Source organism: Schistocerca serialis, chromosome 11 (genome assembly GCF_023864345.2).
Source record: "Schistocerca serialis cubense isolate TAMUIC-IGC-003099 chromosome 11, iqSchSeri2.2, whole genome shotgun sequence".
Taxonomy (NCBI): domain Eukaryota; kingdom Metazoa; phylum Arthropoda; class Insecta; order Orthoptera; family Acrididae; genus Schistocerca; species Schistocerca serialis.
The window spans coordinates 41,841,775-41,868,588 of NC_064648.1; the positions used below are offsets into that span (position 1 = coordinate 41,841,775).

Here is a 26,814-nt window from a genome sequence, read left to right on the forward strand (position 1 = left end):
AATAAATAAAAAATAAAAGAAACGAGTTCATTGTAAGGGGGTTGGGGTAAGTTTCGATAACAAAATGGATCAAGTAAATATTGTTCTTTGAACGCAAAATTTCCGAAGCTTGCAATGGGGCAAAGCGTCTTCTCATATTGACCCACGTTTGTTTGGACAGGATTCAGTAATACGGAACTATGATCTTCATTTGTAGCTTTACGATAGTAAGAAAATCTTCCATCTAAAAAACTACAGAATCCAAAACAATACCAAACATTTTGTCCAAAAATAAGAGATTTATAGTGATAAGCACGCCCAGCCGTTTCTTCCTGCAACACACATGGCGTTCGCCGTGCCTAGCTGACGTGACGTCACCAACAAGCGCCGAGGCCTTCCTTTGAGTCGGTGTTGATGCAACCGACACGGTGTCTTCGGACTGTTACAGACGATGAGAAGCAGGCGACAGTTCCAACACTGCGTTCGGCAATTTTGCGCTCCATGGTCTGTCTGCTGTGTGTGAAACTAATTCCTGCCCGTTAATATGGGGAAAAAGTAAGTGTTCTTTCTTGAAAACCTCGAAAGAAGGATTGCCTTTCCCGATGGTAACCACGAGCAGGGAGGTAGAATGTACGCTGTGTCCTTCAGTGTTTTCCAATCAACTCTGAGGGCGTACCGATGTAACGCAGCACAAAGGAAAACAAGCACCTGTTGGCAGTTTCTGCGAAAATTTCTAGCAGCGCAACTTCCTTTGTAAGTACGAATACAAACAGACGAAGAAGAACGCATCACTCCGGAAGAAGTGCTGTTTGGTTCCATACCGGGAAACACAATCGTAGTTTCAGTTCAAATGACTGCACGGCTCTCATGAGAGACGTATTTGAGAAGAAATTCACATGCTCCAGGACAAAATGCGAGACAATTTCAGTGAAAGTTTTGATCGCCTTACGCAGTGCATGAAGTTCAGTCAGAATTTCGAGATTCTAAGTGTCTGTGACGGTTGATGCATAAAGCACAAAAGCTTAAAGGTAGTGCCGATTCTAGCTACACATTTCATTCCTGCGAAAGGTGTTCAGTGCAAAGTAATCTGTTTTCAGAACGCTGGTGGAGAAATGGCAGAATTATTAACTGGCTGCAATATGGGTATTTTTAATAAGAAACATATAGTTGACAAGGTGGTCGCATTTTGTGCAGGTAACTGAAATAAGAGGCGTGTTTAAGTAAGTACCGTTTTGAAATTAAAGACGTGCTAAGATATCTCAATAATTTTAGTTTTACATGAAAGCCTGTACCTTAATCTACGCACTGACACCATTACAGTCTGATTCTTCCTTGTTTACGTTGTGTACCGAGTGTTTAAGATGCCTCCGATACTCTTGAGTCCCTCCCACTGTCAAGTACGGGCTGTTACAAGATTTCTCAGTGCTGAAGGCCAAAAAGCTATCTATATTCATCGTGAGATCTGTGCAGTTTACGGAGAAAACATTATGAGTGATGGAATGTTAAGAAAGTGGGCGAGAGCATTTAAAGATGGCCGCACAAATGTGCATGACGAACAACGGAGTGGGCGTCCTTCGGTCATTAATGAAAGTTTGGTGCAGGAAGTGGACAATAAGGCGAGGGAAAACAGACGCTTTACGATTTCCTCCTTCCAGGACGACTTTCCTCATGTTTCTTGTAGTGTTTTGTATGGCATTGTGACCGAGCACTTTAATTACCGAAAATTGTGCGCAAGATGGGTACCGAAAACGTCGACGGATGTGAACAAAATCAAACGTTTAGACAGTGCATTGACTTTCCTTGAGCGGTACCACAACGGCGGTGATGATTTCTTAAGCCAAATTGTTACAGGCGATGAAACACGGGTGGCCTACGTCACACCAGAATCAAAGCAACAGTCCATGGAAGTTCAACAAGGGCATCGTTTTGCTCCAAGACAATGCCCGTCCGCATGTGGCGAATCAGACCAAAGATCTCATCACATATTTTCGATGGGAAACTCTGGATCATCCTCCGTACAGCCCCAATCTTGCGCCCAGTGACTTCCATCTGTTCCTTCTCTTGAAGAAACACCTGGGCGGTCAGCGTCTTCAAGACGATGAAGTCAAAACAGTGGGGATGCAGTGGTTAACAAGTCAGGTGGCAGACTTCGATGAGGATATTCAAAAACTGGTGCAACGTTATGACAAGTGCCTCAGTATTGACGAAAATTGTGTAGAAAAGTAGATTAAGGTACAGGCTTTCATGTAAAAATAAAATTGAGATATATTAGCAAGTCTTTTTTTAATTTCAAAACGGTACTTACTTAAAAAACACGCCTCGTACCAACTTTGGTGCGCACGAGAGGACAGGAACAATGTTTATTCCAAGCTGAACAGTGTTCTCAAGATGAACCTCCAAGGCATTGGTTGTACATCCCATGTAATACACAAAGTAAAAACAAGTGCAGACGTTCTTCTCTTTGACACAAAACAATAGTGAATCACATTTTTCAATATTTGTACATTTACACTGTGCATGTGGAGGAACTGAAGTCATTCTGTGATTTCGTTGATACTGAATGTAAGTAAGTTCTAGGTAGTATAAAAACAAGATGGTCGTCATTGTTGCCAGGAGTTACAAGAATTATTAATATATATCAATTTTGAAATTTTATTTTCTGTCCCAGGATAGGTGACCTACACTACTGAAACAATTTTTTTGAGAGCTCACGGTCACTTCTTTGGCTTCGTTTCAGACAGAGTCAACCGAAAATGTTTTCAAAGTTTCAGCTACAGAATGAACTGAGGAGTTAGAACTGTTTAAAGAAAACATATCAGTAACAGAAAATTTGGTAATTTTCGAACTTCAGTTAGCTCTTCAGTTTTAATCAATTTGGCAAAGGAAGGTATTTTCACTCAGTCGAAATATGAGATGCATTTTACGATAGTCGTGACCGATTTAGAGAAGTGGCCTTCTCCATTTGAACTCTGAAACCATTTCATTGGTAACCACAGAAAAATTGTTTTTTGGGCTGAGCTTTTAAATTATCTGAGAATTCTTAAGAATGTAAATTCATGTGCAATATTTCAGACAGGTGAAGATGTACTGTTTAGTGAGACATCATCATGATGACAACATTGTATCCAAGAAACTTGAGGAATGGGAAAGAGTCAATTTGGAAACATAATAGATTGTGTGATATATTCCAGAAACTTGCAACTAAAGGTGTTTAATGTAAAATTATAGTAACGCTTCTGCATTTTGCTCTTGCTATACCAGGCACAAACGCTCTTGTGGAAAGGGTATTTTGAATTGTTAATTCGCTTTCGATTGATGAGAAAAATCGTCCTACCACTGAAACTATTGAAACAATTACAATAGTTAAGACTTATTATCAAGACTTTACATGCAAGGAGTTCTACAATCTACCATTAACCAATACAAAATTTTTTAAAGATTAGGTCTTCTGATAAGTACGAAGTTTGTAGCAGTGTTTCTGTAACATAGCCAAATTGTCTACTCATTTCTGATATCGACATTCCTGTTCATTTGTTAGAAATCATTCTATCTGTTTCTCAATACTTTTAATTGTAACCTGTTCTTGGAAAAACAATCATCATATGATGCATTGCCATTATTCAATGTTCTGAAGGCTCTTGTTAGTAAGTACTGAAACTTCTGAATAACAGAAACCTATGGGGAAAACAAATGTCTGCTATTAAGAAGCATCTGCTGTTTAGAAAAGTATAAAAATATAGTATACAATACAGAACATTCAATGTACTGTAGACAGGCAAGTGCCGTATTATTGTATAAGTAATGAAGATGTATCTTTAAGTACAGTACTGCATTAACAAATCTTCACACACCAATATAATACAGTGTTAAAATTTCTTTCATGCCTTCTGGAAGGTTGGTTTGAAATAATCACACTCTGAGTCAGAGTCATTTATTATTGTCTTTTCCATGTGCTAACGTTAAACTGAATTCTTTTCGTCAGTTTTCTATGAAAATAGTATTTTTTTACCTTTTCCACCGCCAGCTTAATTGAAAGTGAAGTCCTGTTCAGTTACGTCATCTTCATTTTGTTGTCCACTCTCGACAATGTCATGACAGCCATCTTGATGAAGCTCTTATGAGTTCACTTACGCTAGTTGATGTACTTTCTGTGAACAGAGCATCATCTGAAACTTCCTGGCAGATTAAAACTGTGTGCCGGACCGAGACTCGAACTCGGGACCTATTGCCTTTCGCGGGCAAGTGCTCTACCGACTGAGCTACCCAAGCACGACTCACGCCCTGTCCTCAGAGCTTTACTTCTGCCAGTATCTTGTCTCCTACCTTCCAAACTTTACAGAAGCTCTCCTGCGAATCTTGCAGAACTAGCACTCCTGAAAGAAAGGATATTGCGGAGACATGGCTTAGCCACAGCCTCGGGGATATTTACAGAATGAGATTTTCACTATGCAGCGGAGCGTGCGCTAATATGAAACTTCCTGGCAGATTAAAACTGTGTGCCAGACCGAGACTGGAACTCGGGACCTAGTTCGAGTTCGAGTCTCGGTCGGGCACACAGTTTTAATCTGCCAGGAAGTTTCATATAAGCGCACACTCCGCTGCATAGTGAAAATCTCATTCTAGGGCATCATCTATTTACTGGCGTATCCCTCAGATTCACCAAATTCTGCTACTTAAGTTTGAACTTTATGCTCACGTTCCTTGAGGTTGTTTTCTTCGACACCATTGTCAGTCGCTGAAACTCAAGTCATTAAAAATGAATCCTGTCTCCTTGAAACAGTTGTTGATTGTAGTGAGTTACTTGTTTTAAGGCTGAAGAAATCCACAGAACTGTTAACGGATTTTTCAGGTTCATGTCCAGATTCAACATTGTCCATCTGAGACAAAAATGTCAACACTTTTTGCCTATAAAACGCTTTGGAATTCTGAATAATCCCCTAATCCAGTGGCTGACAAGGTGAAGCTATATTTTGCGGCAAAAAAGATTTTTCGCGTTTCTTCGTGCAGCATCGCAATGGGAAGCGGCATTATCCATAAACAAAATCACTTCTTTCGTATTTCATTCTTCTATCAAATGCCAGCAACCATTCAGTCGTTATTGCTCTCGTCATTTAAGGTAGTTTATTAGCAAACCACTCCACATTCAATTTACTTAAGTCAATACCCTTGAAACAGCCAGGCTTCGCGGCATTACTAGTAACTTAAGGCTTTTCAAATTCACGTATCATACTGAACACAGAACAGAAGTGAGTCGTTCTTTTGACAGTTTGCTTTTTGATCAGTTTCCACCTTACAGGGCCATTGTTTTACACGGAAGAGGTCTGAATAAAAGACCAGTCCCATCACAATTAACATTTCTTTCTTCATAACCCTCACGAATTCCTGTTACTCTTTTTTGCCACTCCGACACGATGTTTTCGTCCGCCGAACTGGATCCACCACACACACAGTTAGAAAAGAGATGTGGCTACTCCTATAGATAGTTTAAAGTAGTTAAGCCTAACTTCTTGACGGTTCCGACTACTTTCTCGTGGATCGGAAACCCACTATCAAGTTATTGCTGCGAGCACGGCAGAACGTTTCAGATCTCAAATTGTCAACTTCTGAGCCTGTTGTATTGGGAAAAGCACATCTACTGGTAAAGTTATTTCCAGTCCACGATTCCGAAATGCCATTTTTGTTTCTTAAAATGTCACTGATCTGTGTTTTTCCAACAGCAAACCTCGTGACCGTATCTCTAACACAGCTTTTCCTTCTCGTACACAATGATTACCTCTATCTTTTCATTCAGCGTTAACTGTGTCCGATTTTACGGCATCTTAATGGGGCTAGGACGTCAAACGGGCCGACTTGGAGCACGAAAGGCACCACAGGACATTTTAATTTCCACTGTTTATGCTTTTACAAGTAAATTCATAAAACTTTGTCAGCATGACCAGGAAGGATTTAGGATTCACACTCGTAGCGGCGAAAGTTCAAAAACACAGCAAAATATTTTTTTTTACACGTGAAATTTCATAATTTTTCACTTACTATTAGCTGCATTTGTTGCTATAGCTACACTTTTTTTCGTAAGTAAGAGAGATTGTTCGATGAATTTTGCACAGTATACAAACCATACTTACAGGTGTCTGAAACTCTGGAATCTAATTTATGAAAAAATGAATGAGCTGTTAAGTTTAAACATGTTTAGAAAAAATCAAATTTTGTAGTTAATTATCTCAATTTTTACCACAGTTTTTAATAGATTTGGAAAATTCTAGAATTTCATACACCTGTAAGTATGGTTTGTATGCTGTGCAAAATTCATCAAAGGATCTCTCTTACTTGTGAAGAAAAATGTACCTCTAGCAACAAATGCAGCCAACAGTAAATGAAAAAAATGATGAAATTTCATATCTAAAAAAAATTAATTTTGTTATGTTTTGCACTTCCACTGCTATGAGTGTGAATCCTGAATCCTCCCTGGTCATGCTGACAAAGTTTTATGAATTTATTTGTAAAAGTATAGACAGTAGAAAATAAAATGTCCTGTGGTGCCTCTTCTGCTCCAAGTCGGCCCGTTTGACGTCCTAGCCCCCCTTAACACTACTTACATAAACTCCCTCGCTCGACGTCAGCAACAGTATGCACTTTAGGCCCCCTTCACACGGAACCACTGGGAAGTTCCTTTTGGTGGCGCGTCCGCTGGCGAAAGACTGGTTTAAATGGACGCCTCCACACACGCCTTTCTGTGGCGTTCGGAGGCAGACTCGCAGAGCTTGGCGTGGACTGACCGGCCGAGCTGGGTGTCTGCGTACACGAAAGAGATGTAGGCGAGTCGAGCCAGCGCAGCAGTAGCGGCATGATCAAAGTTGCGCTGCGCCAGGCCTTCCGAAGGCATGCGTGATTATGATCGGTGCTGGTTAACTTACAACCGCCGTTTACACGCTGTCAGTTATTTGGAAGTTTTAATTGCTGTTGGGGGAGATATCAGTGTCGACGTTCGTTACTGAGAATAGCTGCTATTCCAAGGAGTTTTACTAACGGTATTTGGAAGAGGAACTGTAAAATGTTCGCTATTGAGAGGAAATTTATGGTGTATTTGTTCGAAAATCTTTATCTCCTTCTGAATGAGATTGATCCAAGGGCAAACCAAGAGGATTTAAAGAGACTATGCCATCTTGAAGAGATACTTATTATGTTCTCCCAAAAACACATTCTCCAACCACAGGACGTTGAGAAGAATTCGTTGGAGTACATCTCTACATCTACATGATTACTCTGCAATTCACATTTCAGTGCTTGGCAGAGGGTTCATCGAACCACAATCATGCTATCTCCCTACCATTCCACTCCCGAACAGCGCGCGGGAAAAACGAACACCTAAACCTGTCTGTTCGAGCTCTGATTTCTCTTATTTTATTTTGATGATCATTCCTACCTATGTAGGTTGGGCTCAACAAAATATTTTCGCATTCGGAAGAGAAAGTTGGTGACAAATTTCGTAAATAGATCTCGCCGCGACGGAAAACGTCTTTGCTTTAATGACTTCCATCCCAACTCGCGTATCATATCTGCCACTCTCTCTCCCCTATTACGTGATAATACAAAACGAGTTGCCCTTTTTGCACCCTTTCGAAGTCCTCCGTCAATCCCACCTGGTAAGGATCCCTCACCACGCAGCAATATTCTAACAGAGGACGAACGAGTGTAGTGTAAACTGTCTCTTTAGTGGACTTGTTGCATCTTCCAAGTGTCCTGCCAATGAAACGCAACCTTTGGCTCGCCTTGCCCGCAATATCATCTATGTGGTATTTCCAACTGAAGTTGTTCGTAATTTTAACACCGAGGAACTTACTTGAATTGACAACCTCGAGAATTGTACTATTTATCGAGTAATCGAATTCCAACGGATTTCTTTTGGAACTCGTGTGGATCACCTCACACTTTTCGTTATTTAGCGTCAACTGCCACCTGCCACACCATACAGCAATCTTTTCTGAATCGCTTTGCAACTGAGACTGGTCTTCAGATGACCTTACTAGACGGTAAATTACAGCATCATCTGCGAACAACCTAAGAGGACTGCTCACATTGTCACCCACGTCATTTATATAGATCAGGAACAGCAGAGGTCCCACGACGCTTCCCTGGGGAACACCTGATATCACTTCAATTTTAATCGATGATTTGCCATCTATTACTACGAACTGCGACCTTCGTGAGAGGAAACCACGAATCCAGTCGCACAACTGAGACGATACCCCATACGCCCGCAGCTTGATTAGAAGTCGCTTGTGAGGAACATACAAATGGCTTTAACCTGGACGGGCTTTATGCTAACCCTTAGGACTGGGTTACAACCGTGTAATGTACACTCTATTGAAAGAAAACTTACTGCAGAACCTGGTAGTATTAAAGAACTCCTCTAGGAAGTTATTCGCCCCATCATTCTGGTTCTGACAGTTCCAGCACCGCCAGCGTCGTATGAGAGGTCATTCAGCGCCTTGATACGACTGAAATCTTGCCGCAGATCAACGAAACTCACTCTTCTACTCCTTATGTTCATCAAGACGTGGGACAGAAAAATTAAATCTTGTGGATGTGTGAAAGAATTTGTTTCCCAAACTGTCAAATGGACAACTGCATTTGGAAATTGCACATAAAATTTTTAGTCTAAATAGAAACAAAATAAATGCCTTCTTTTTCAAACAAATTAAGTTTTGTGACTCTTCAAGCTTTCCCGGCGGATATGTTGGAAACAGTCTTCTCGTGGTTGCCGTCGGATCACATTGTGCAAATTTCGCAATACTTGCTCGGAGCAACTGTCCGACATCTTCAGCTGGTTCAACCTTGCTCGTGGCTAGGTACGACTGGCCTTCAGTCAGATGTCTGATAGTTGCTCCGGAGGAAATATTGTGCAATTTGCAGAACGTGATCCGGCGGCAACTCCGTGAAGACTATTTACAAATTAAGTTTTTCTTTTTTCCATTATGATGTGATGCACAGTGTTTATAAAGTAATAATTACGAAAGGTTCCTCTCTGGCCGATTGTTGGTTGGTTGTTTTTTGGGAAGGAGACCAGACAGCGAGGTCATCGGTCTCATCGGATTAGGGAAGGACGGGGAAGGAAGTCGGCCGTGCCCTTTGAAAGGAACCATCCCGGCATTTGCCTGGAGCGATTTAGGGAAATCACGGAAAACCTGAATCAGGATGGCCGGACGCGGGATTGAACCGTCGTCCTCCCGAATGCGAGTCCAGTGTGCTAACCACGGCGCCACCTCGCTCGGTGGGCCGATTGTCACCACAGTCTACAGTAAATAGGGACTCCTTTTCGTAAATGTTCTCATAACAAACTAGGACCAATGTCTTTCCAGATAAACGCCTTTTTAAAATTTAAACCAACGTAATAGTTTTTCAGAGCACGACCCATAAAATTGGGTCTATATCATATTTGATTTGTTTCTATTTGTAGAATAACAGCGCTGGTCACCTAACACACCTTCCCACACTATCGGTATGTATGTATTCTTAACCGTTTTACTGAAAGGCGAAATCAGCAAATGGGTTTGCTTTCCCCCTGCCCCCACCCCCCTTAAAGAAATGCTTGCTACGCCACCAGTCTTGACGTCACATCAAGTTCTCTCTTCCGCGATTTCCTTTATTTTTTTGTCTTCACAACAACACAGCCGACCAAGCAAACAGAACCGCTGTTCCAGCTCTACGTACTGGAAACCCTATCTTAGGCTAGGCGCAAACTGAGACGCTTATAACAAGTGTGACGTGACACGACGCTACAGCCCGACACGCACGTGCCGCACGAGTCGCGCGGGTCCAGCGCATATTGCGGCGCGTACGCCATACTTCGCACGCGCCGACAGAACCGAAGCGCGCGCACCCTGTTATCTTAAGCCATTTTACAGAAACAATTCACTGAAAATATCTGATTCTTGCCTTGCTTGTAGCGTTATATGTCAGCTTCGTACCGAAGTGCCCATCTCGCTAATGGCCATTCTTACTGTGATGTACACATTTTAGTAAGACACTACGCAAAACTCAAAAAGTTTGCGACGAAAATTTTGCATTCGGTGCTTATTACACCATATGGTGCTGCGTATGAAACTTAGCCAACATGTTGAATTTTGTTTAGACTTGGGAGGAGGTCTATGTCACCGATCTCGAGAAAATGGATCCTATGTAGCGCGCTCACTTCCTATCCCACGCCCGCGAGAATGAAATACTCGCAACATCTCTCATATCTCCTAAACCGCTAAAGTTTGGCGAATGACAGCACACAAGGAGCAGTGTGTTTTGTCAGTTCTTAAACACACGAAACTTTCTCATCCATGGCGATATATCAGTACTCATGCATCCCTTTTTATTTATTTCACGCCAGTGACAAATTTTTTTTTTTTAGAGCTTTCTAGTATGAAAATAAACATGAACTTTCTTCCCGTATGTTACTGCAAACCGATGCTATGAGGTTTTTCGTAAGCTATTGAGCTCTGTGATTGCCAATTACTTGTTTAATGAGGCACTCTGTTTCGGAATTCTGTCGCAATAACTGCTGTGAGATGAGTTGGGCAAATTACACTGTGACAAAGGAAGTACAACTAAACCTGTCACCAAAAGAACTGTGGCCGTTACTCAAAAATTGTGATGCTTCTTCGAATGAGAAGAGGTTAACAACTCACACAAAAATAGATTGCCAATTCTGTTGGAACCCCCGTAACCCGTCATATTTTTAACACTGAGCGACTGGAATGCAAACTTACCAAAGGATTTTATATTCCTCCTCTTGAGCTGAGCAGTATTAATGACGACCGTTCCTTCAGGTGGAATGATAGGCACATGCCAGATACTGGTTACTCACCTACGGCTTGCCAAACTGACAACGTGTGATCTTGAATAAAATAGTTGTTACTGAGAAAAATAAAAAAAATGATCCAGCGCACAACACAATGGTCCGTGTATTGTCAGCAGCGGAGGATAATGCGTGCGACAGGAACCCAGAAGCTAGCCGTGTGTGCCTTGCGAGCTGAAGTTCGAAAAACATTGTCATGAAAGTAGATCTGCCTTTGTCAGCATTCCATTTCAACAAATTAAATATATTTAATCACTACACTCTCTCAGGATAGTCCTACTTCCGTAATAATACCGACCATTTTCTTCATTTGTGTAGCCTGTTCTATAATTAGTTTATTAATGCCGATAATGTGCATGCAACAATTTAAATGCGTTTTCTCATTACGATGAACCAATTACACTATTATTGTTTGTGACTGCTTTTCCACTGTTTCTATCTTGCAGTGAAAATGTGATGTTCACATGAATGTAGTACAGTGTGTTGTATTACATTATTACATCCATATCCAAGTAATCTCAGTGGGACTTCTATACTTAAGATCTTTGACGCTTTTCACCAGGAGCACAATGAAGCAACACCTGTGGAGATTATCCCTTTCTAAATTTTTGTAACATCGTATAGATACGCCAGCACACTATGCAGCGAGAAGATAACCTTGTTTTACTTTCCTGCCTTGCTTCTTAATTATAAGATTTTATAATATTCCTTGCTTCCTTATTCAGTACCATCTGTCCCTTCTTGCGATCTGAAAACGTCGCGGAGGAATATGATACAATTCCAGCGGCCAATGGCTCACCAGTTACTGAAGTATACATTTTTCTTGACAGAAGAGAAACAAAACAAAACTATGCAGATATAAATAACAGGAAAGTATATCGTGCTAACGAAGAAAGCTGGAGCGTTTAAATGGCGAAAAACGAATCACTACCCAACGGCAATGAAATTTAGTTGCGTCGCAATTTGCGGGCCCCATTTGAACCCGTGTAGTTACAAAAACTTAAGAGTTTCGTAGAGTGCAATTTAATACGCAATGACTCCAAAATATGCCACTTAAACTTCGTGAAAATTGAATATAGTCTCTCCTCTGCTCCGACTGCTTTTTTCAGCCAATCACAGCACAAGACAACTGTTGGCAAGACAAAAGGCACTGTTAATGACGGAAAATTCTCCATACAACTTCGTGTTCGTTATGTAGCTAACAATGAAATTTCCACCAAAAAATGGCTCTAAGCACTATGGGGCTTAACATCTGAGGTCATCAGTCCCCTAGACTTAGAACTACTTAAACCTATAACCATCCTAAAGACATCACACGCATCCATGCCTGGGGCAGGATTCGAATCTGCAACCGTAGCAGTCGCGCGGTTCCGGACTGAAGTGCCTGGAACCGCTCGGCCACAGTGGCCGGCTAAATATGCATCCCGACGACAGATTTATTACTGTCCATTCATTTGCACACTGATCAGTGAGCGCTCATTTGAATTCTAGCCTCCATGCAACACTTTACAGATTTGCAGCCGAAGGATCACACGATCAGTGTGACATCTAACAAGGGAACCACCTCATCGCAACCCCCCCCCCCCCCCCCCCCTCAGATTTACTTATAAGTTGGCACAGTAGTGGGTAGGCCTTGAAAAACTGAACACAGATCAATCGAGAAAACAGGAAGAAGTTGTGTGGAACTATGAAAAAAATAAGCAAAATATAGAATATATGCGGAAGATAGGCAACATAAAGGAGAGTGTGAGCTCCGGAGCGCCGTGGTCCCGTGGTTAGCGTGAGCAGCTGCGGAACGAGAGGTCCTTGATTCAAGTCATCACTCGAGTGAAAAGTTTACTTTCTTTATTTTCGCAAAATTATGATATGTCCGTCCGTTCATTGACGTCTCTGTTCACTTTAACAGGTTTAGTGTCTGTTTTGCGACCGCACCGCAAAACCGTGCGATTAGTAGACGAAAGGACGTGCCTCTCCAATGGGAACCGAAAACATTTCATCGCAAGGTCACAGGTCTACCGATTCCTCCACAGGAAAACACGTCTGATATATTCTATACGACACTGGTGACGGCATGTGCGTCACATGACAGGAATATGTTGTCGACCCACCTAACTTGTACACTTGGCGAATGGGTAAAAAGATTCTTCTACCTTGCCCGATTTAGATTTTCTTGTGGATGTGATAATCACTCACAAAAAAGTGATGAAAACATAAGAGTTTGTCACATAAACTGCAACAAATGAATGCAACAGTTTCACAGTCGCACAGTTTTCCCTGTGCTCCGTCAAAACATATGTTTTTAACGTTTGCAAATTTTTCCGTGTGTAGACCGTCAAATTCTGCATATGTCCAAGCAAATCTGAAGATGTCCTGGAATTTTGGAGAGCGAAGTTGATTATGTGTGAGTGCCTGAACTCTGATAATTGACACACGATCACGTAAACAATACTGCTCTGTGTACCTGTGCAGCTTCGCAAAATCATAGAATCTTTTCACTAAGTATTTCACTTGCCGAAAACCAAACACATCTAACGGTTGCACAAGAGGTGTACAACCTGGAAGAATGGTAATCACGTCTATTCCCACACTAAAATTGTACAATACCTGATCCTTCTGACCTGTATAGCTGTCAAGGAGTAAGGCAAAATCTTTGTCCGCGTAAGGAGCAATTACACGTTCATTAAAGTCTTTCACTAGTCTTTTCTCCATTTTTCCTGGCGCACTGCAGTTCACTACGGCGCAGTTACCTCGCATCGGACGGACGGACGGACAGATAATTGTCTGAAAATAAAAAAGTGAAATTTTCATTCGAGGGAAGTCTTGAACTAAGGACCTCTCGTTTCACAGGTGCCCACGCTAACCACGGGACCACGGCGCTCCTCAACTCACGCTCTCCTTGATGTTGCCTATACTGCGCATGGACTACCCAGTTTGCATATTTTGCTTATTTTTTACATAGTACCACACAGCTTCTTCCGTTTTCTCGATTGATCTGTGTTCAGTTATCTGTGTTCAGATTATAACTAAATCTGAGGGGGGTGCGATGGGGAGGTTCCCATGTAAGGAGTGGGTAGTAAAGATCTTGTTCTCCGACCTAGACGTGAAGCACATTTAACCGCGCATGACGCTTCTTGCTGCCCGAATTTCGTCAAAAAGAATGGACCAGTACTCTACAAGACGTTTCCACACTAGCAATAGGAAAGTACAATACCTGTTAAAAACCCCTCCACTAGCCACTGGCGGCCAGTAATATTCTCTTTCCGAGCGGCTAGCAGCGAGTTATATATAGTGTGTCCAAAACGCATTCGTCTAGTTGCAAATTATTTTAAAAACTAAGTATTTGTCACGTGAAAGGAAGGGAACATGAAACGAACATCCAGTCATATGCAATGAATCTTGGTAAGTAATTTTTATTGATGGACAAGGAAATAAATACATCCATAGCCATAAAAAATTTGACAAAATGGAGAATTTATTCAAGGTCTACTTCAAAAAGTATTCGTCCTCCCATTTTTATTTAACTTACAATCTGAAAATATGATTTCAATCACAGAAATTAATACTTAGTGGGTTTCCCTTTGGAGCTATTAATGCATGTACTTGTGTGGGCATCGACTTGACCAAGTTTACCGTCAGAGAGGCTGGAATTTTGTCCCATTCGTCTTGAAATGCATCTTGTATGTCTCTTGTTACAAACGTGTCTTCTCCTGATGCTATTTTCCAGTACTTTCCAAAGGTGTTCAATAGGATTAATGTCTGGGCTCTGAGGAGGGGTGTTAAGTTCGTTTTGGGGTATTGTACAGGAGCCAAAGCCCTGTATTTAGAGCCATATGCTTTGGGTCGTTATCTTGTTGAAAAATGTATTTCCTTGCAGACCTAATTTTTCGGCGCTAGGATTCAGATTTTCCATTAAAATGTTGATATACATATGGTGATCCGTTGTACCTTCTATGAAATGTAATTTTCTAACACCTGCAGCACTCATACAGCCCCACACCTTGACGGAGTTACCACTGTGTTTAACCGTTGGCACAAGATTGTGTGGCAACATCTGCGCATTCTTGTTAAGCCACACCATTCGCCTCCCATCCGACCCGAATACGTTATATTTACAGTCATCAGAAAATATTACTCTATTCCAGAAGTCTTCCTTCTTGAATCTATGTCCCATCGCAAAATGAAGACGTTTCTTTCGATTCTGTTCGCTGACCCCAAAATTTCTTGCGCGCTACCCGGCCTTGATACCTATACGTTTTGAAGGCATTTCCGATTGTGTTGGCCCATACCTTCTTTCCCCTAGACTAACTCCCCAGTGAACTTAGGAGCGCTGAGTTTAGGTTTCTTCTTCATTTTTCTCACGATAAATCTCACGTCTGCATCAGTCAAAGTGTGAGGGCGTCCGGTACATGGTTGGTTTCTTAATGATTCTGTTGCGCAAAATCTATTATCGACTGAACCGTCGATCTAGGTCTACCGACTACTTTAGCAATCTCGTAAGATTTGCACTCATTATGTAAGCGCAGAATAAATTTCCTTTCAATCAGCATCGTCTCGCTGTATCGACGCCATTCAAAAGCATAACAGGCGATAAGAGTGTGGCCGTGCACAGTTGACTCAACAGTGTGTGCCGTGGATCAGCGTTATAGTTTAATCAATGCGCGCAGAATTTCGGCATGTTCACATGGTGGATGAATACTTTATGAACTAGCTCTTGTATTACATTTTCTATTTTCTTAACCTTGCTGCCGATTTGGATGTATTTCTTTCCTTGCTTTTCAACAAAAATGACTTACCAAGGTACTCCTTACGTGACTGGCTCTATAGATTTTGAACGCATATCTTTTCATGTTACACAGAATGTTTTCTAAAAGATATGCAGCTAGACGAAAACTTTTTGGACTCACTGCAGCTAGAGAGCGAGGACCTCGCTCCTACATGCTGCACTGTTGCCGCACTACGCGACAACCGAATTATTCATTTAACTATCAATTTTTTTGTTTCCTTTTTTTCATCCAGCTGTATAACTATGAATGTTTATCTTGTAAATGTTTAAGTGTGATTAAAAAAATCAGGTGACGGCAATAAACGTGAAGTACTTGACAAGCAGGCGAGACGGATTATTTACTGCATTTATAACATTTTCAAGCGTGAATTTAATAGCAGTTCTCCTCTGTCGACACTGGAAAACAAGAACGGACTCCAGAACAATGTGGTGTCGGCCAAGAGAACTGTAAAGAGAATTGTAAAGGAAAGTGTCAGAGCTGTAGGAACCGTGGAAACAGTTTCGTGTCGCTTGGAAAGCATCGAAATCGCAAGGAACCTGTAACACAAATATCTTATTTTAACAACAATGTTGTAAAGTGCTCCACGTGAATGATGGATGTACGACATAACAAAAGCCTGCTAGTTATGCAGGCTTCAATGGTGAGCGCTTCACCAAGGTAAAGAATTTTAAAAGACGTTGCTTCCGGATATGTCAAGCAGAGAGTTTAGTTCAAAGAAGTGGCCTACGTGCAGCATGAACTATATCCCGAATAAAATTTGATGATAGAAGAGAACGAGGTAGTTCAACAGCGTATTACTTTTATGAGACATGGGTCAATTAGAGTCGTTCCAAGAAGATTTGCTGGAAAATAAGTAATGGTATTGACAGTTTTGAAGTTATCATTGGGATAGGTTCTCTGATAATTATTTTCCATGCTGACTCCTCTTTTAGTTTTATTTCTGATAATAAACTTGTATTTACGTGCAAGAAAAACAGCAGTGAATACCATTCGGCAATGAATTCTGTCAGTTTCGTGACGTGATTCACAATTCTTGTCATACCTTGCTTCGAAGCCAGCCATTGCCAGTTATCATTCAAATCTTATAGAGAAAAAAAAATCAAATACAAACACCAGAAAAGCGTATATTTTTCCCCGGCTTAAAAATAAAAATATTAAGCACCGCATAAACCAGACTCCTGTCTATCTCCTGCAGCTCGTTAATTTATACTGTACAGGTCACGTGACAGAATGTATAAAGTTGAGACTATAATGTTCAACATATTGCCCAAGGTGAAGTTACGCTTCTCCCACCATGTTGTAAACCTCTGTCATTTTCAAGGCACGAGCGGGATAAGGCCCTAAAATGACAATAACTGTTACTTGTCGAGATATCGCTGGTTGTCGACTTTATCGGTCAGATTCCCTGGAAATATTCAGATTACTGTCAATTGTTTGCTTGTTCAATAGATTAGAAATGCGGTTTCTCTCTGTAATTTCAAACGTGTTAGTTTACACTCTTAATACCTGTTAATGAAAAATGACAACTTACTGACCATTTTTATGATAGTCTTATATTTTTTCTACCACAAATTTTTTTTACACACACACACACACACACACACACAAAACACACACACACACACACAAAAAACACACACACACACACACAAAAAACACACACACACACACACAAAAAACACACACACACACACACACAAAAAACACACACACACACACACACACAAAAAACACACACACACACACACACAAAAAACACACACACACACACACACACACACACACAAAAAACACACACACACACACACACACACACACACACAAAAAACACACACACACACACACACACAAAAAACACACACACACACACACACACACACACACACAAAAAACACACACACACACACACACACACACACACACACAAAAAACACACACACACACACACACAAAAAACACACACACACACACACACAAAAAACACACACACACACACACACACACACACACACACACACACACAAAAAACACACACACACACACACACACACACAAAAAACACACACACACACACACACACACACACACACACACACACACACACACACACACACACAAAAAACACACACACACACACACACACACAAAACACACACACACACACACACACACACAAAACACACACACACACACAAAACACACACACACACACACACACACACACACACACACAAAACACACACACACACACACACACAAAACACACACACACACACACACACAAAACACACACACACACACACACACACACACCTTACCCATTTTTAAAAATTCTTTTGAGCAGAAGCAGTTGTCTAGCAAATAATGATTTTGGTTTGTGCTTTAAGTTAATTTTGTTGTGTATTAAATTTTTTACTTATAATGCAGTTCAAATAGCAATAAAAAGTAATTACTGCAACCAGTTTCAATGTCGTTTTGAGAAAAATTGCACTTCACGTCTTCACAAAGCTTCTCGCCTCTCGACGAGATAAGTGTGGAGCAGTGGACGTGAATTAATATTTCTCTCATGGCGACTGCTCGAAATTGGTTTTGATATATTTTATTGTTCCCTCATAGACCTGAATGTATAATACAATATACCGCATGCAAACGATGACCGTTATCCGCTGCAATGCAGTTCGGCAACGTAAACTTCGTTTGCCGCTCTGCTGCCGCTCATACGACGTTGTCATCCCCGCACCCCCGCTTCCTTTCTGCTCCGCCTCTATGCGCGGAAGCGTCGTGCTAGGTGACTACTACTACTATGACCAATGACGAAAACGTCGGATAAACCACTCACCAAAATGCAGTACGCGTATTAATGAATTTATTCCCCTTACAAGATCTTCATATGCTTCGTCAAATTACAAACTCACCTTTCAGTCTAAGCCACAGAAAAGTATGAGCGCAACCTGCCAAACAACAATGTAAGAGAAAAATGTCAGTCATTTGTTCCGTCTCTGCACAGAAGGTGTCTCGTGAAATTACGACACAGGTAGAAGCAGGGTACTCATGGGAGACATTTTATCGTACAAAGGTTTCCTGAAGTTACCTTCCAGTTGTAAGTTTTAATTTGGAAGGTATGGTAGATGGCGAAGTGCCCTAAATATGGCGCAAATGTGGACATCAGACTATGCTACAAAGCAATCCGTCGCCCACACCATTTGTTTTGCATTCACATTCATTGTGTTACCCATCTCTCTACCATACCGTTTCTCCAACCTGACCAAGACCTCGTGCTATGCTACAGACCAGTCAGTCTGCACAACTAGGATTTCAGGGAGGTGGGCATTGTGGAAGTTGCCAGAAGAATATTTGTGAATGCACAAGAAACGCAGCATTACTCTGTGGCGACGAGCGCACAGACAATCTTCTTTATTCTTTGATTTTTATCAGTATTCTTTGTATTGACTTGCGTTGTCAGTTCATTGGTCTTCGAGCTTCAGTTAAACAGAAGTTATTGCTTGACTACTACGTTGCATCTCTTCAGAGACGGAGATAAGCTGTAGTTGACTAAAGCATCATACCAGCCTCTGTCCTTAATCTTTTGTCTACAACCATTCGCATTCCTATTATTTCGCTTACTTCAAAAAAAGACGTTGAAGAAACTCCGCTTATTAATATTAAGAGATCGGCTTGCTGTGATATAGACTGTATTACTTCCTCTACCTAAAAGCAATAGCCTTTATATTGTAGGCAATTATAGTTTTAAGAATGCACTCTAGTTGAAAAACCGCAGCAGCAGTTGATTAATCATTTATTTATCCTAAAAAAGGGTTATTGAAGAGCTCTTGTTTTATTTAACAATAGTATGTATGTGAATCCTCAGTTTCTACCATCTTTGCCGTCCTAGCGACAATTGTCGTAAAGACATTAAAAAACTGAACAAGTGTATCTCGTGACGAAAAAATGTACACGAACCTTATGTTTCACCTACCACATAGGCAGCGTAAAATTTTCCTTTTTTATAGTTAATATTAAATTTAATATTTGTATCAAGAGGTAAACTCCTTAAATGCAATAACTTCTACGCAATTAATAAGGGAGAAGAACGCTCCTAGATTGTTCTCTTCCTCTCTTCACTTGTTTCTAGTAACAGGAAGCAGACATATTGTACCACGAAATATACTACATTTAAGCTTATATGTGAGTTATTTCGGTGTACATTGAGCACTCTGTCATGTTCCTTGCACTACATTTTTCTTAAGACGTTTACAGCTCCACAATTTTAGTGGCCATTGCTTCAACAGGCTCCATTACGCGGCGTCCTATAAAGCGAAGTCATAGCGGAAGCGCAGAGTCGCCCGCTTCAACATTTAACATTTTTTTCACGGCAATGAGCCGCAGTGTAAAGCAACATTAGTTTTAAGATTTTACTTTCAGCTTACGCCGAGGGCCAGGATTCGACTACCACAGCCTGAATATGATGGTAAGAGGAGTATTCTTCTAGAGTTGTATCGGTCCACAATAATTTCAATATTTGAGTCCATGCTCCCAAAGTACAAATACGCCAAGGCTAATTAATTATAACACACATTTTAATTTTCAAGTAATATTCTTGGAAGTAAATCAGTACCTCTTGTTAGATGATTTTACTACTCAGTTGCGAGTCACGTAAAAGTAAAACCAATTTTGAAATAATTTTCTAAAATAGTTAAATAACAGTCAACAATGAAGTGTATATTTAAATCTCTTTGAATGATAGATTTTAAGTAAAGATCATTTAACAATTTTTACATGTTAGACCACACAATTACACTTTCGCGTGTTTTTATTTAAGACACCGAACAAACGAGAAAAATAAATATACTTCTCCCGAATAGCCACTTCACAACCTTTTGTTGATCGATCAGTGCACAGGCGAACTGCCAGTTCACAAGAGTCCAACAGGCACACTATGAACCGGCAGTACGACTGCCCTGTTCGATCAAGAATATAGATTATAGTTTACTGCACTAAGATCTGTAACTGCCACACGATGTATTTTGATATAGTTATGACCAAAGATGACTTAAGAAAATACATTTAGGACGACTGGTTATAGTGCGATTGAAACTGCTTTGTACTTGACAGCTAGCCGAGCGCGTGGCCGTGAGACAGTGCGAGCCAGCCGCACGCTCAAGGAACATGGAACGCGCTGACGTGCCACGCCCCTCGCGGGTAGCATTAATCTCACGCTGGGTGAGGAGACCCCTACGTCATAATCACGTAACGCTACGTCATCGTGACGTAAATAACCTAAATCGACTAAATGAGTACGTATATCGATCTTTGCAGTTGTACCGATAACGTCAAAGCTAAATGTAAATACATGTGTACAAACGAAGTGGAAGGAGTTGTGTGATATGCTCATCCCAGCTGAATGAATTGTTAAATGTAATCCCAACAATTTGCGATGTTATTGTGTATTTCATGAACATAATGTCTGAGCGAAGGAGCCCTAACGAAATCAAAAAAAGCATGTAATTCTTTTTAAATCCGATGAATCGTGCATAAATTGTGTGGACAGAAAAGTGAAGTTGCAATCCAAAGAATGTGGGATGTTGTGTGTTTCACGAACGTAACGAATATCTGAATGAAGGAATCATAACCATAACGAAAGTTAAAAAAGTGTCTAGTCATGTTTTCAATCCGATTAATATTGAATAAATCATGTGGATAAAAACGTGAAATAGGAAGGAATTAAAGTGTTTCGTATTTTTATAAAATCCAATGAATTGTACATAATTCATGCAGGCAGAAAGGTTAAACTGAGAAATTGAAGTGGTTCTGAAGAGAACTCCTAATGTTGCTAGAAACATTAAACCATCTAGTCCCATTTAATTTTGCCTTCGTGTTGTAAATCAACTAAGAAGGATAGTGAAATCTTTCAGACTATCTTCACGGATCTGCTCGAAAGTTCTCTCATCTCCGTTAGAGCCCATGTTCAGAACGACGTAAACGCTAGCAACACCGGACAATAGGACAATGAAAGCACATAAACAAATAACAATGCAGATTCAAGACGCACACAACAGTCGATAGGACAACTCGTGAAACTCATGACGACGCGTGCCTACGTCACTATGACGTAGATCTCTCCTCACCTAGTGAGAGATGAATGCTACCCCACCCCTCCCCTGCATAGTTGCCACTGCTAACACCTGGTCTTGAGCCCGTCCTGTTGTGTGAACTGCACTATCTCAGTGTCTGCTTCTCCTTTGTTTCCACTACGAGTGTGTGATAAATTGCTGTAGTGACTTCTGTGTATAAAATGTCTGAAAATAAAATGCGTGGTCGTCCTAGAGTTCGTAGTCCGAAATCATCTTCGAAGAAAGTTGGGCAAGGAATAGCATTTGAGAGGACAATCGCGCGAATACGTCTGCAACGTTAAGACAATATTTTGAGATGGAAAGGGAGAAGGGTCGGCCTCTTCTTTCCGTTAATAAGGTAGTGGAGAGGACTGCGGAAGGCATTAAGAATAAGCACAACAACCGTTACAAACATAGGCAAAGAGCAAAACGAAAAACTGAATACACATTCCGGGCCATCAAATAACTCCGAACCGCCAAGTCTGAAAACTCCGGGGAAAAAAAACGACGCGTCGAGAAACGTGTAACGAATGTTGATTCTTTCGAACAGGATGCGATTCGCAGTTATTTGTATGCATATTATCACCGCAGAGAGCATCCAACGTTACAAAAACTGCATGAAACGCTTAAAGAAGCTTGTCTTTTTGTTGGCAGTAAGTCATCTCTTCGGCTGGTTTTATTAAACCTGGATTTAATTACGAAAAATTAAGTGGTCGTAAAGTTCTCTTGCAACGGCAAGATATTGCTGCTTGGCGATGCCGATTTTTGCGGCAGGTAAAGGACATTGAATTAGATTATTTAGTGTAGCTAGATGAAACGTGGATGAATTCTGGTCATACACTGAAGACAGCTTGGTCTGACGGATCACAAGAAGGACTGGCAATACTTGTTGGCAAAGGAAGAAGAATTATTGTTGTTCATGCATGTACCGCCCGTGGGTTTGTTCCTGGCTGTTTACATGTTTTCAGGTCAAAGAAAACCTCACCTTTTTATGATGGTTTGAAAATTCACTGTTACCGAATTTGGAGAAACCGTCGTACAACATTATTGACAATGCGCCATACCACACTTGTAAAGGACAAACCCTCAACGCTATCTTCTAGAAAAGACTTAAGTTATACAGTGGTTACGGCGAAATAATATACAATTCGATGACGGAATGAACAAAGTGGAACTATTGGAACTTGTGTTCACAACATAAGCCACGACACCAGACATACGTTGTAGATGAAGCTGCCAACAAACATGGACATTCTGTAATTAGATTACCTCCCTATCATTGTCACTTTAATGCTATAGAGCTAATATGGGCCCAAATCAAGGGGTTCATAGCACGTGAAAACAAGACATTCAGGCTTTCAGAAGTGGAAAGACTTTTACCTGAAGCTGTCTCTAAAATAACTGTGGAAAACCGGAGTAATGTTGCAGTATATACAAAAGCTGTCATTCTGGAGGCATGGAAGAACGGATCTTATTGGAAGATAGTGTTTTCGAATTATTTATTGCCGTCGGGGAGACATCGGAAAGTTCTGTTTTCCAGATGTCAGACACAGAACATGTCGAGTTGAAAAAAAAAAAAATTGTACCCTTTGGTGGTGCTCGTCTCGTTGTCTTGGAATTCAGAGTTTTGCGATTTGTTGCGAAATTCATGGCACAAGACGAAAATGTAACTAACGGCGGTATGTGTGCTGCTCCCTCCCACCCTGTGTAACTTATATCAGCACTTCAACGGTACGCACAATACTACTCTCGTCTTGGCGAAACTGTAGCGTGGGTGCTCTAAAAATAAATTTAAACCTTTCCGAAACTTTTTCTCGCTTTGACCCCCCACGAAAAATATAAAGGGAAAAAGTTTGTCGCTTACTACATTTCTGATGTTGATTTGGAAAAAGTTCCGCGTCAGACGAGATATTTTAATTTATTACTTCACTATTACTGGTTGTATTGCTCAAAGTTTGCAAACATCATCGAAATACGCCACTGAAGACAACATTAAAATTTTGTTGTTGTACGACATGGTTTAGGAGGTAGGGAATGATTAATATGGAGTAGCGTGAAAATTCAACTTTTCGTAAAAAGTTAAATATTTCCCTATTTGAGAATCACAAAATTTTCACTGAGTTAAAAAAAGTGTCAGAAGGTAGTTCTCGTATCGCTACCATGTACAGTTGCCAAATTATAAAAAAACACGACTTCCATTTTTTACAGCGGCAGCTGCCAACATTGCACGGTCGCTCAGCGAACTGCCAAGTACGAAGTAGTTTTAATCGCACTATAGAGTAAAAAAATGTTTCAATATTGCTTCTTAATGTGCGGTGATGTTTCCTTCATTCAAATACTTCCTTTGTTAGAAAAAAACGAGTGGTGTTTGGTAGGTACTAGCCACAGTCAGTCTGAAGAGACACGATTATTAATGTGAATACTAAACCTATAACGGCGACCATTTTGACGATATTCGTAAAAGTTTGCAGGAGGAGGATCCAATTTAAGGTCAATTTAACGATCAATTGATTTCTGCACTATAAAAATACAATAAACACAAAATGCAGCACAACCTTATCTAACTTAATGACTACCCAACAGAGGGTAGTCTCACCACAAACATTACTCTAGGAAAGCAAAAAGAAACGACATTAAATGTAAGAGCGCTGTGTGTAGCTGGACTAAATGTTTTGCGCAGCTCAAGTGCCGTATTCGGCAGTTTTCGTAGAGCTGGGTGCCTCCGAAATACCGATTTGATGCCGCACTATCGAGCTGTCAAAACGCGTCTCACAAGGTTTGATGTTCAGCCGCTCACATACGATCAGGCTGTGATGGTGAGCTCGTGAATGAGTCGTTCAAATGAACGCTTCACTCCAGTGAAGTGTGAACTAACCACTCAATTTCAATGAACTGGTACTTCAAACTCTCCACAGATAGCACACTCCACTCTTTTTTCCTAGTTCGTTCACTCACTCTCTTCCCCTCTCCCTCTCCCACTTCCACTACATTGGCGCTACGTCACTCATTCTCCCTTCACTTCAGTCCTCCCTCTACTGTCTGTCGACGAATCGCGCGGTGAAATACACTTACAACAACAGTTGCACTTTGCTTTCCCATCACCTAAATCGGCGAAGAAACCGCAAATTTCACTACTTCTACGCGATCGCGAGTTGCTAGCCATTCTATAAGCGTGAACAGACACAAAATTGCTTTCCGAATAAAATAAAGAGGGATTTTACCTGAAATCGTACCAATGACTGCAGGTGACAGTTTACGTTTTGAATTTAGAGGGTTATTATTCTCAACAAAAATAAAATCTACAGGAAAACTTCTGAATAATTACTTAACGTAGGTATATAGACTTTGTGACAGTGGTAAACATACTCATTCTATTTTGGATTAAATTTTAAAAGGAACATAAAATTGGACTTAATTTCGTTAGTAGCCCTAGTTTTCAGTCCATAAATACAACAAATGGGGTTTCACTTGGCAGATGAAGACTTTTTGGCGCTTCATGAGAAAATGTCGAGCAAGGTTAAACGTAATACCTTCTTTATATGTGACAGGCTTCTCTATCTTTCCTTTGTCCCCTTCGACCATGCTGTAAGACGCAAAACGTTACGTGGACGTTACTTCATAGTTCGGCCATCTGTTGGTAAAATTATGAAGTATTACGAAGCTTTATTGTACGAGCGAGGCGAAGCGAGCGTAGCCGCGGCTGAGCGGCGAACTGGACAACTTCGCCAGGCTTCCGTACTTCATGAATGAACTACATTTGAACGCTTCACGGTAAAGAGTGAAATGAATGAAGTACTTCACGGGAATGAACGAGTTCGACCCATCTCTAATCAGGCAGTCCCAAAGTCTACGCTATGTCCAGATGGAACATACTTGTTCAATCAAACTGGGTTAAGTTCGGTCCTAGCACAATACCTGCTGAGAATTGAAGTTAAACTTTTTATTCCACTACAAAGTCTGTGTTCCATCATTCCGTTTTGTTATTCCTCACCAACAAGAAAGTCCTCTTATGCATCACGTGTCTACGAATAGAACCCTCTGTTTCGAGTAACAATTTCAACAAAATGCCGCGAATACGAGAAAAAAAATCTCGCCCGAGACTGTGCTTTTCATTCATCCCCAATGTCTGTAAAGCAGCAGAAGAAATTGGAATTTTGATGGGGCTTTAATACACCAATATTTTTAATTCTAAATTCGCTAGCATTTTGAGAGCATAACAATATTCAGGGTTTGCTTTATACGCAATAGAATCGATGGTGAACAAGATCAGATCTTACAGCTACCCTGGCTTTGCAAAAACAAAGAAGAAAATAATTCTACACAGCGGGAACGAATGAAAATGGTCATCCTTACCTTATTAATGATACTCGCGTGGCACAAGCTGCAGTACGAAATCCCGATGCAGGTCCACGCACTGCAAACAGCTCACTGTAAATGCGACAGACAACTGAAGTCGCACGGGACTGCCACGCTGCCAGTGCTGCCAACGGCTGAGAGCGCGTCAGATACCAACTGCAGTCTGCCCTGGCAGCCGCCACATCAGCTCTGGTATTTCCGTAAAGCCCGGTCCACACGCAACGACCTGTCTGCGCAGACATCGGCGCAGATGTCTGTACATGCGAAAGATCCCTGTAAATGTGGTGTGTTCACATGACACAAACCCCAATCTAGGACTCGCCCGCCATCTGTGGGTGTAGAAAAGAAATATCAGTGGCAAGCGACTACGTTCCCCGTAAACGTCAAAAATTTAATTCAGTTATTTTGAAATATAGAAATGGAGGAAGTTCTATTGTGGTCTGTGTTCGCCACTTGTGTTGCAAGAAACATTCAGACCAACCGCAGGAAACAGAGAAAGCGGTGAAAATGGTGTAGACAATGGCTGCTAAAGCGAAAGCAGTTTTCTCACGTAAATTTACTGCGAGAGTTGCAGGGTGAACCTAAAACATGGACAAGTATATTCATGTTTCTTTTTATAACAGCAGTTAATTTTCTATTATGTTTGAACACAAATATATTCTTTTGAATAAATTTTTGATAAACGTATGTGAAATATACAGGGTGAGTCACCTAACATTACCGCTGGATATATTTCGTA

At 40.9% G+C, this 26,814-nt stretch overlaps 1 protein-coding gene across 1 annotated transcript in view; it reads right to left on the bottom strand.

The window, feature by feature from the left end:
* The window catches only part of LOC126427208 (ankyrin homolog), a 127,992-nt gene extending 101,801 nt beyond the window's left edge, over nt 1-26,191 (bottom strand). The window contains exon 1 of the mRNA XM_050089440.1: nt 26,073-26,191. The gene's annotated coding sequence lies outside the window, so the exon portion shown is untranslated. The remainder of the gene's footprint in view (nt 1-26,072) is intronic.
* Between the last annotated feature and the right edge of the window lie 623 nt (nt 26,192-26,814).